The 12,392-nt window shown below is 33.2% G+C and overlaps 1 protein-coding gene across 16 annotated transcripts in view; it reads left to right on the top strand.

Moving 5' to 3' along the window:
- LOC149552940 (uncharacterized) overlaps positions 1-12,392 on the top strand; it is a 404,864-nt gene that overhangs the window by 143,357 nt on the left and 249,115 nt on the right. The gene's annotated exons all lie outside the window — the stretch shown is intronic.

The raw sequence follows: 12,392 nt of genomic DNA on the forward strand, positions 1-12,392 counted from the left end.
AAGATGTGTATATTAAACTCCTAATTTTAGATGTACATTAGGGAAAGAAAAATAGGGGCCTTCAAGTATAACCTTCCAAAGGGCAAAAATATTAGACTTGCAAGTCTCATTGGCATGAAGTTTGTATATCGATGTTGTCATTGATTGAGAACCAGTCAAGAAAGGTGTAGACATTACAAGATAACACTACTATGGTAGATGAATGAACCAATACACATGCATATCGTAATATATTCTAAGCCACCATCGACAGACAAGTATGAAAGTTAGTTGATCATTGATCATCCATGAGATGACTCACCATTGGTGTGATAAGATGCAAGGTTAGTTAGAGTTGACATGTCATTTGATTTATGCATTGGTGTGTGAGTTTGTATGGTTTTTACTTAACTACTTTTGTTACTGAATTATTTCTAAGACAACTTGTGCTAGGAATATACTCAATGTTAACACAAGTAACTAGTAGAAAAATTTGTATTGATTCACTCCCCTCTCAATATTGGTTGGGACCAACACAAAATTAGTTTAGTAGTACCCAAAGTGGATGCAAGGGGTGCAAAAATTGAAATATATTCCTTTTCCAATATCTATACTCAGATGATCTCTTTTGATAGGATGTTATTTCCTTTTAATGTTGTGTTATTAATCGATTTGATTAAGTATTTATTTAGTGTTAATAGATAGTCCACTGAATTATAAAACACATATGATAGATAAACACATGAAAGGATTATATCATATATAAAGTTAAGTGATATGAAAATGAAAATGAGGTATGAAACTCACCTTGAGGGCCAATTCAAATCTGAAAACTACTTGTAAAATTGTGTCATAAACTTGAACATAGCTATTTCTGGGACCCTAAAACTAAGACATGCTAATCTTGAAAATATAAGAGGCTCTAGTAGAGGATGACTTGGAGGGTCAAGGTTTACATGGAGTCATTTGAGAGTTGATAGAAACTTGAAACACTAGTTGTGAAATCTGAATTTACTACTTCAAAAATCTATAGATCTACTCCTAAACACTAGTTGTGAAATTTGAATTTACTACTTGAAATTCTTGGTCAATCCCCTATTAGGAACTAACCTTAAAATGAGAAAGCTTGTAAAGGTAAGGAAAATGTAAATATTCACCATACTTGCCAAAACTCTATGAATGGATTTACATGCATTATCAAAAAATATGTATAGATTTTTATATATAGACAAATTGTGAAAAATGATAATGTAGGATGTCTCCAAAAATTAAATATCTCTAAAAGTGCTAAATCATAGATCCATTGATGTTATCATGCACTTGAACACTTGAAAGGTTGAATCCTTGAATGCTTATGCAAGGTTGATGAATTAAGATTCCCTTCCTTGATGGCTAATGGCATTGTGCAAGCCAAGAGAATCCCTAGAGGAGATGTCCTAGCCCCGAGAAAATAACCACACAATGGAATATATAGGATAACGTATAGATTTAGATCCACACAATGTTAGTTCTCATAGTAATATTTTCATCCAACATGCTCGATAGTAAGGCCTTCTAGGTTATGGCCAAATACATCAAAAATTACAATAGAAGTTCAACAAGATCTCTCAAGATCCAAATCACTGGCTAACCCAAATCTGCAACTTGGTAGAGAACTCAAAGAAGAATCTAAACTCATGCTCACAAGCCACCAAGCAACCTTCTTGTTTCCCAAGCCACACTTAGCTACTAGCTCTGCTCAAACTTTGTTCCTCTTAGCTATTCATCTTCTCCATCATGGATGATTATGACTCTAGACTCCACAAGACCCTTTACTTATACTAAACCAAGCCACAAGTTGGCCTAGCCAAATATATTATTTAAATACACCCACATTAAATATACCCATCAAGCCACAAGTTGGCTTGGTTACAAACATTAAATACATACCATAAATTAAATACTTAGGATAGGCCCCAGGTTTACAATGCATAACTAACAAATAAGACCACATAAGAATACACACACTTAGACATAGGTCCATGTGCCAACCAAATATCCAAATCGAAGAGTGCACACACCAACTCCCTCAAATCAAAGCTCACAAATACAATCTCCAAATCTCTGTTAGTAAATAGGTACACATTACTAGCAACCACTAAAATGGATCTAACTCCAACATGATAAATCCAAACATCATGCATACTTAAGGGAAGGTTTCCTAATATGCCTCAAACATATCCCCAATCGCATGAATCATAACTCCACAAACTCTAGCACAAATCCTGTGCATATAGGATTGCTAGCTTCCCTAGGTGAAAAGAAAAGATGTTCTTAATAGTTGGAAGAACATCTTTTAGGGTTCAACACATAAACCCCAAACTATTTCTTCACATACATTTCCTCCACCAAATCAACTTGTACACACTTGTCTTTGTTCTTCTTCTGAAACTATCATCTTGACATTTGTCTTCGATGCACAACAGGTTTTATTTCCACGTTGATCTCTAACCCTTTCAAAACCTCCCAACTCAACTTGTCCAGCAAAACTTAGGTTCCTATTGAGCTCTCCATTCTAAAAACAAATTAGGGAATGCTTCATGCCATCCTTCTCGATAGTAAACACATTATTGACACAAACCTACAATCATACTATCATGGTCTACCAAGTAATATGTGATAGCTAGTATGTCCACAATATCCCACAACACTTGATCCTTATACTGCCCAATCTAGAAATCAACAAGACATCACTCCCTCACTTCCAAAGCATGTTCATCTTGTAACCATCCAATTCTATAAGGACAAGTATGTCTCACCCTCTTCAAACCAAGTTTCTGAACCATCTCCTCAGCAACTAGGTTATCAATACTACCACGATCCACAATCACATTACAGATTTTACCTCCAAATCTACAATGAGTTCTAAACAAATTCCTTCTCTAACAAGATTCTAGTGTCCTCTTTACAAGCAACACTCTTTCAATTAGCAAGTTATACCCATCCTACTTAGGTTCATTCGCCGAGTCTTCAACCTCTTGCACCACAACAACTATTTTGTCACCAGCCTTAGGACATTCAAAAGATCCAAGTCCTTCTTCACCACATGTGTAGCAAGTACCCTTAAATGCACCTTTTTCTATCCTCTTCCTTTTTTCATCAGGTTTTAGTTCATCTTCAAAAAATTGTTTATTCTTCACCAAGTGATCCCTCTTTTCCTTCCCTCGAGGATTACCTTGATGACTCCTCTTCAGCTTCTCTTCTGCTCTCAAAGCATACTAATAAGCATCATTAACCGAAGAAATATTTAGCATGCCAATCTCATCCTGAATATTAAATCTCAAACCATCAATATATTTAGCCACCTTCTCATTGGACAATTCTCTATGTCCAGACCAAATAGTCAACTTGTAAAAATCGTCTATATAATCTTTCACAGTCGTATCTTTCAACTTCAGATGCTACAATCTCTTAAACAACTCAAGTTCATAATCAACAGAAATGAACTTAGCCTTTAGTTTAGTCATCATAAGTCTCTATCTAGTGATCTTCATTCCATTTTTCTCTTCTCTACCTCTTTGTAATTCCTTCCATCATAAAGCAGTATGTCTCTTCAACTTAGTCTATACCAACCTTACTCTAAGTGGATCTCCAATATCCTCAAGCTCAAAGTAGTCTTCCAATTCACCAATCCAATCAATCAAGTCTTCAGGATTCAAAGTACTTGGGAAATCAGAAACCTCCATCTTATGTTTCAACTTCATCTAAGATCCAGATCTATCAAAATGACCAACCCTATTTCTCATAGGTCTCTCAACTCGATTAGTTCTATCCTCAAAGTCTTCAGTACCTTCCTTATAACCATCTTCATTACCCATATGCTGAGGTACACCACCTATAGCACTTATGATGTCAACGATCATATCACTCTTCATCAACATCATCTCATATATGAATTATGCTTTAATTTCCTCTAAGGCCCTCACTTCCACAACATCGTAAAGATCTTCAATTACCCTAGGGTCTAATTATCTTGGAGGAATCTTCCAATATCTTCACAGACCCAAAGAAACAAATCAACCAAATCCAACCTTTTTCTCTAATAATCTTCAACCTAGGTCCTAGTGTAAACTACCTCACATTCAACGATTTGTCCATACACTCAGGAAAACTAGCTTTGATACCACTTGATGCAGTGCAATGCAGGAGAATCCCTAGAGGAGATGTCCTAGCCCCTAGATAATAACCACACAATGAAATGTACATGATAACACATAGATTTAGATCCACACAATGCCAATTCTCATAATAAGATTTTCATCCAACATGCCCAGTTGTAAGGCCTTCCTGGTTGCAACCAAATACATCAACAATTACAATAGAAGTTCAACAAGATCTTGCAAGATCCAAACCACTAGCTATCCCATATTCACAACATAGTAAAGAACTCCAAGAAGAATCTGAACTCATGCTCGCAAGCCACCAAATAACCTTCTTGTTTCCCAAGCCACACTTAGCTACTAGCTCTGCTCGAACTTCACTCCTCTTAGTTACTCATCTTCTCTATCATGGATGATTATGACTCTAAACTCCACAAGACCCTTTACTTATACTAAACCAAGCCATATGTCGGCCTATCCAATTACATTAATTAAATACACCCACACTAAATATACCCATCAAGCCACAAGTCGACTTGGCTACAAACATTAGATACATACCATAAATTAAATACTTAGGATGAGCCCCAAGTTTACAATGCATAAATAACTCATAATACTACATAAGAATACATGCACTTAGATATTGATCCACGTGCCAACCAAATATCCAAATCCAAGAGCGTACACACCAACTCCCTCAGATTGAAGCTCACAAATACAGTCTCCAAATCTTTGCCAGCAAATAGGAACACATTACCAACAACCACTAAAATGGATCTAACTCCAAGATAATAAATCCAAACATCACACACACATAAGGGAAGGTTCCCCAATATGCCTCAAACAGATCCCCAACCATGTGAATCATTACTCCACAAACTAGAGCACAAAGCCCCTGCATATAAGATTGCTAGCTTCCCTAGGATGGTCTTGCATCAACCAACTCAACTATCTCCAATGAATACAGAAGACAAATATTGAGAGGCAAATTTATGAACAATAACATGAAATGAGAGCCTTTGATGAATCCTTTCTTTCTAGACTTGAACACCATGAATGCACCTTAAAATATTAATTGTAAATGGTGACTTTTGTGCTTGAAAGTGTGACTTTCTTGCACATGTAATAATGTATCAATATCTTACATCAAGAATGAATGACCATACAAAGTGATAATGCCTCCTTTTGTAGAGATTTTTTGATCAAAATCAAAAGAGCCAAATACAGTAGGAGGGAAATAAAATTGAAAACCCCAAAATGGGTCTGGGATCCCAAGGAAAAATTCCTTGAGTTGAGATTGACCTAGAACTCAACTAAACCTAGGAGAATGGTGTTTAGGATCTTCAAGATAGAGAAAGAATGACAAAAAATGGATAGAAACTTGGAAAAATGAAGCAAATTGAGTATAAATGAATCCATGTTCAAGATATCACCAAAATGGAGAGGTAAAAGGTCTTACATTTTACACTTTGCAAGATGGTACATTTAGACCCCACTTTAATAGGAGTGTAAGAAAAAGTTAAAATCATGGCAAATCATATCAAAATCATAAGACGATCTCATAAGGACTAAGGAGACAAGGAAGCAATAAGGCCCCTAAAATACTTGAGTCATATTCAAATCTAAAACAAAAAGGGATTGTGATTACCTCACATAGTGAGATTTATGTCTCTTACTATGAATCACATTAAAAAATATGTTACAAAAGGAGATGGCATTGATAGTCTAGAAGGTTTTCTAGCATGCTATTCAACCCATCAAGGATACATCCTCAAGGATTTTTCTCCTAAAGGAAAATCTAACAAAATGAGATTTAGGCATAAGGATTTGTGAGTCCTTAGGGAATTTAAAGATATAAATATGAGGATTGGTCCTTAAGGATTGTTAGTAATATACCAAGGGATCCAAAAATGTACAGATCATGCCTTAAGGATTGTTAGTAATTCCAAGAAGGGATACAAAAATGTAGGAATCATGTTTTTAGGATTTTTAGTAACCTAAGAAGGGATCCAAGGAGTGTAAAAGATCATGATACATAGTGTGTATGTGCAAAATGTTAGCAGAGTGTATGCTCCCACATTAAAGAATTTATAATGCCTAAATAGGAGCAATGACTTCAAATCATGCATGCAACTAGAGGTATTCCCATAGTGAAATCATCCTAAGAAAGGGCATATCAAGAGAAATGAGAAAATGGAAAAAGAGGGCACAAGAGTGATTTACCAACCTTGGGGTTAATATGATCATATGATAATATATGAAACATTATGTCAAAAATGAAATTTCATCATTCCCCAAAGGAAGTAGAAATACAACACAATGGAAGAAAGAAACATAAGAGTTACAAAGAGAGTCTATTTGGGCCAACATCGTGGAGATAAAAAAGAATATGGTGCTACCATGTTGCATCGTCCCAAGTGAAGTACACAAAGGTACATTTATGAGTAATGGTGCATGTATATGACATTATATAGAAGAAGATATATACAAATCGAAGAATGATCACAACATGTTCAATTCCTTTACTAGGTTGCACTAATATAGCAACGATGATTATTTAAATAAATATAGATAGAACATATAACAAACATCACATCATGAGGGAAGAATTTATAACAGGAAAATACATAAAGAGCACTGTAGAAGAGGAGTTAATAAAGTATATTTCATGCCCACCCATATTAGTTTGTAATGTGTAGGAATGGTGGGAAACTTGCAAGATGATAAACATCAAGTACGATTGAAGGAACAATAGCCAGTTTCAAACAAGGACCATGCTTTGAAGCTAGGTCACTTTGTTAATTAGTAGGAGGGATTGATAATTTTTGAGAAACAATATAAATCATCAAAATCACTAGCATGAATATCATTGTTAATACACATAACATCATCAAGAGTATCTTCTATACAAATAGTATTATGATGTTTGTCCATTTTATCTTTTTTCACATCCTCTTCTTCCATATGCTCAGTCATTGAATGATCAAAGGGAAGTGAAGTAGAGAGCATATGCTATGATTTCAACTATTTTGTGAGGCATAAGCATGAGCTTAATATTTATCTTTATGTTTTTTTATGATGATCATGGGTGTGTTAGTTACATTTGGCTTGGTAGATTCTTGAGGTGGGGTAGGATCAATCGATAATGGGTCATTTTATTTTTGTAATGGAAGAACTAAAGGAACCACACTAGGTTGAGAGATAGCAATGGAAAGATGTTGAATAGGAGGTGAAGAAATTGATAGAGGGGGAATAGGTAGAAGGGTAAGAAGATCACAACTAGGATCAATCTTAGGTTGACTAAGATCAATAATATTTCTAATTTTGAAAGATTGATGATTTTTTTTTAAAAATAAGGATAAGTTGGCAGTGTTTGAGATATAGAAGGTTAAAAGAAGTCAAGTTCAATATAGTCTCATGACCTATAAGGATAATAAAGACTATGGTTAATGTTCTTGATCTCACTATAATGAGGAAAATTTAGACATTTATGAAAAGGATAAGCTACAACTTGCATGGAAGAGAGCCAAGAAATTCCATGCTTAACTTGAAACTGATTAAAAGTATGAACAATAATAAAGGTAGTATTCACAACTTTACAAAAAAGTTCCACAAGAAGAGAGATATAACCATGAGGATGATAGGGAAAACCATTGCACATTTAGATAAATACATTAAATGTATCATATAAATCCTATTGCAATTTTTTAGTGAAAAGATGTTCTTTAGTTATGAAATTCACCACAGAAGAAAGGTAAAATAGGATAGCACAAGAAGGAATACTAGCCACCCTAGCAATAATGTAAAGAGAACCATTAGGTTCTTTAATCATCTTGACATGATTAAAGGTAATACAATGCTTAGGCTTATATTTAGATGAAGTTATAGGTTGGACATGCTCAACATGGTCAAAATATGTTTGGCTTCTTCAACTTTATCATTGTAAATAATATGTGTAGCAGAAGAAGAGGGTTGGGAAATACTATTGGTATAGTGAGATGGTAAAGGATTGGTGTAAATTTACAAATTTTGATTAGGATGTGCAATAAAAAAATTCTATAATGAAAATAAAAATCAATAAATATAGCATTAGAATGAATGAGATCTTGGATCATATTCCTCAAAGAATAGCACCTTTTAGTATCATGAATAGTTTGACGATGATATTGGAAAAAATTATTTGGAATCAATACATCTACGAAGAGGTTTTTTTGGATCAATTTTGTTAATAGGAAGAAGCATAATATTTTTATCCTTGATGAAATTTGTCATTATATTATGCAAATATTTAGAAAATTGAGTGTAAGTACAATTAGGTTTAAAAATAGAGGACAAGGGAGGTAGACCTTTAAATTTTGTTGACACTTGATAGTCTACTATATTGGACGATTGGTTGATATTAATGTAGTTATTATGATTATGAAACTTATTAGGATGATATGCAAGCACTCTTATCAATGGTAACAAGCCATTAGAGTGTTACTCTCAAACTAACTCACTTATAGTTGATAATAATGATTCATTGTACACAATTGTGAGAAAGAGATAAATTCGGTAAGGTGAGTCTTATCACTAATATATTTTTGAAAATTATAAATAATATTCATTATATATCAATATCAAGCATAATATAACATATCTAAGAATGTAAATGTTTAAATCTTCCAATAAATTCACTAACCCTTTCTTTAACCCCTTATTTGCAATGTATTAATTCAATCAAATAAATTTGAGGAGAAATATTATTTTAAATTTTTTGAATGAAAACATTGGCAAGTTTTTGAAAGAAATCAATCAGAGAGGGAGGTAAGGAGAAATATATTGTAAATATTTGTCTCCAAAAGTTCTAGTGAACAACTAAGTAATGGAGTTATAGTCATGATAAAAATCACTACACAAGGTTTGAAAAGTTTTAACATGATTGAAAGGATTGCCTTACCACTATAAGTGTCAATATGTAGGATCTTAATGTTTGGAGGAATAATAAATAGAATAATGTAAAAGGACAAAGGAGTAGCAATGTTACATGTTGTAATGTTCAATAAGGTTTAAATTAATAATTTTTTTGTTGTTGCAATAAGGAACAAACCATTTGAGATAGGATATTAAAGGTGGGATTGGTAGAGGAAGTGATAGGAAGAGATTAATTGGATGTGTTAAGAAATTATTTGAGGTAGAGGGAATGATGGAAGAAGCAAGAATCATGGTAGATACTGTATGTATCAAAATGGACTACACACACTTCAACATGGTAATTTCATGTACGATTCATCCAAGAATGACATGAGATTGTTCATCTTGAAAGATCTAAACAAAATGACATATTGCCTTCTATCTTATTGGGATTTGAATGCTTTCTCTTAGAATCAAGAGCTCAGTGACCATAGACCAATTCTAGAATGAAGAATTTTGAAAGAAAATGAAGATGAATGTGATACTAAACTATATTTTTATTTTGAGATTTTCTATGCCAATAGATGAGACTTGCAGCTATATGAAATGTAGATGTAATCTAAGAACACATAAACAAAGAGATCTAGACAAAATGCATGCATTTTTAAGCTGTGTTTATGAGATTTTTCATGAAAGAGAATGAGAGTAGACAATATGAAATGAAAATCAAAGCTATGAAAACAAAGAAAAAAATTCTAAAATGTATGCAATGTTGTGCTAAAATGAGAACTCTAAGAAAAGATGCAACAAAGATTGAATGTACAAGTGGTGAGTGCCCAATCCGAGAAAGTTTCCTTACTCAAAAAGCACCTCCCCATGAGAGGTGAGATTTCTTCATACCATCAAGTGAATTTTACTCAAATAATTTTATCCTCTAGGGTGGCACCTTTGAAAAGGTGTCAAGTCATAAGAGACTCTATTAATACTAGTTATAGGATTGCATCAGTTAATTTTAATAATACAAATTCCATCTACAATCCTTAATGATTCTCATGAAGGTAAATGTCAAACCATTTGACCATAACAACCATCTGAATCAATCATCTCTGATAAAGCATAAAATACCATAAAGCCATCAACTAGGTTTCAATCTAATATCAAGTCTTTGCTCAATAAGTCTAAACACATCTACCTAATGGAAAAAGATATAATGTCATATTAGTCCCAAATATGCTCCCACAACCAATTAGTCAATGAGGGGTATAGTTATACCCCTTTTAACTCAAGGTTTGTAAATATAATATTTCTTGACTACTCTCCAAATAATTGGGTTTATCATTTGTACTTAATAATGTAATAAACCTGTACTTAATAATGTACTGCTCATATTACTAGTCACGCTTAAAATTGCCTCTAGATATTTGATTTGATGATAAGGTCAAGGATTTATTTTCGTGATAAAATGTTTAAACAATCAAACTCTATTAAGTTCAACATTATCATAGGAAAATAGTGACATCATGACATTGACACTTAAATAAATGTGATGATGTTAATTCCCTACTCAGATACTAATTTTAAAGAATTTAAATAGAAATCGTTTTAAGTACTTAATGATATACTAATTAAATTAATCACCTTACTCATAAGTCAATTTTAAATTTTGAAAGTTATTCACTCTACAAAATACTTAGATATAAACTCTTGAATTCACAACACCCACGATTAAATCTACACAAAAGAAACAAAATAAAAGGGTCATTAACATTATTTAATCATTTGTTTAAATACATTAATTATACAGTTCAAATAATAATCTTGAAGCAAGAGAAAATTTCTCAGTTACTAAGATAAATTAACATTAGTCTTCCATTTGCATGAACCTATCATACCATTAAGTGAATTTTACTCAATAATTTTGCCCTCTAGGGTGGCACCTTTGAAAAGGTGTCAAGTCATAAGGGACTCTATTAAAACCAGTTATAGGATTGCATCATTTAATTTTAATAAAACATTCCACATCACATCTCGCATACTTAATCTTCCAATCCCCCTAACAAGGACACATTTACAAAACTAGGGTTTTATTAAGTGCATATGAGTAGGAGTCTTACAATTGTAATGCTAGTTCAATCAAACTTAGAAATGAGGAGGAGTCTTACACTTGTAATGCTAGTTCAATCAAACTAACAATGAATAAGGCTCTACATTTATTCAATCATGATGTAATTTTAACTTTGTTATTCAACGAATGCGTTGTGTAATCATTGATACACATTTTCATGTCCCCAACTCACTTGTGTTGATGCTTAATTAATGGGAAATAATGGGCAATGGTGTAAAAATAAATGATAATATGTATAGACAAGAAAGGAGTGGAGGGAATCATGGCAATATTAGTAATCAAAGTGGATGGTACGGGGTTTGGTTTGAATATGGTTTGAGATAGGGGTGGTATGGTTATCTTGAGTTATACGGATATAACATGTAGCTACATATGTGGCAGGGAAGGTTTGATCAATATGAGAGATATGAGAGGAAGGCACATTGCAATAGAAATGGGAGTAGTGCTGAAAAGTTTTAGGGAGGAGTTGATTGGAAGTTGCCAATTAAACAAAGGGAAGGAAACAAAGATAAAATCCAAGGTTTGAGAAAGATATGAGGACATCATAGGTAAATGATGAGTAACTTAATGATGGATGGAACCCAAGAATTGGAAAAGATATGGGGATCTCATAAGTAAACTATGGATAAGTGAATAAAAAGATACAATCCACCAACTATGGAGAGTATGTTTCTTCAAATTCTTCACCCATAGCTTTCGTTGCAACCATGTTTTGTTGTTTTATGATAATCAGTTAACTAAAGTTACAATGACAAATAAAATAGACATTTCGTTATATTATTGAAGTGATCTCTTTTTTCAAAGATTTTAGTTTGTCCAGAAACTCATGTCTCTTTTGATTTTCAGCATTCCCAATAAAGGCCTTGAAGTCACAATAACCTACTTTATTGTAATACATCTTATCCTCGTAAGAGGTAAGGAAGCGTATAGTAGTAAGGTGGTGGTTGAATGTAACACTTTGTTGAAGGGGATCAAAAGATATTAGAACATTCTTAGCAAGAAAAAATTAACAAAATGACATGAGGACAAACCAAACTAAACAGAACATATGAAAACAAAAAAATTGTGACTAAGAAATGAAATAATTGAAAAAGAATAAGGAGCTTGATTTGTCATCTAGTGTCAAATTTGACCTTGTCAACCAATTAATGTGTTGGGACCAAATATTAGAATATGTGATATAGATGCAAAAGCAAAGGTCAAGGACTTGAGATAGAGATGCTTTGAAAGTTTCACTACAAAAGATAGAACCA

The sequence above is a fragment of the Cupressus sempervirens genome, chromosome 6 (genome assembly GCF_028749045.1).
Source record: "Cupressus sempervirens isolate cs-2001-9-10 chromosome 6, ASM2874904v1, whole genome shotgun sequence".
NCBI lineage: Eukaryota > Viridiplantae > Streptophyta > Pinopsida > Cupressales > Cupressaceae > Cupressus > Cupressus sempervirens.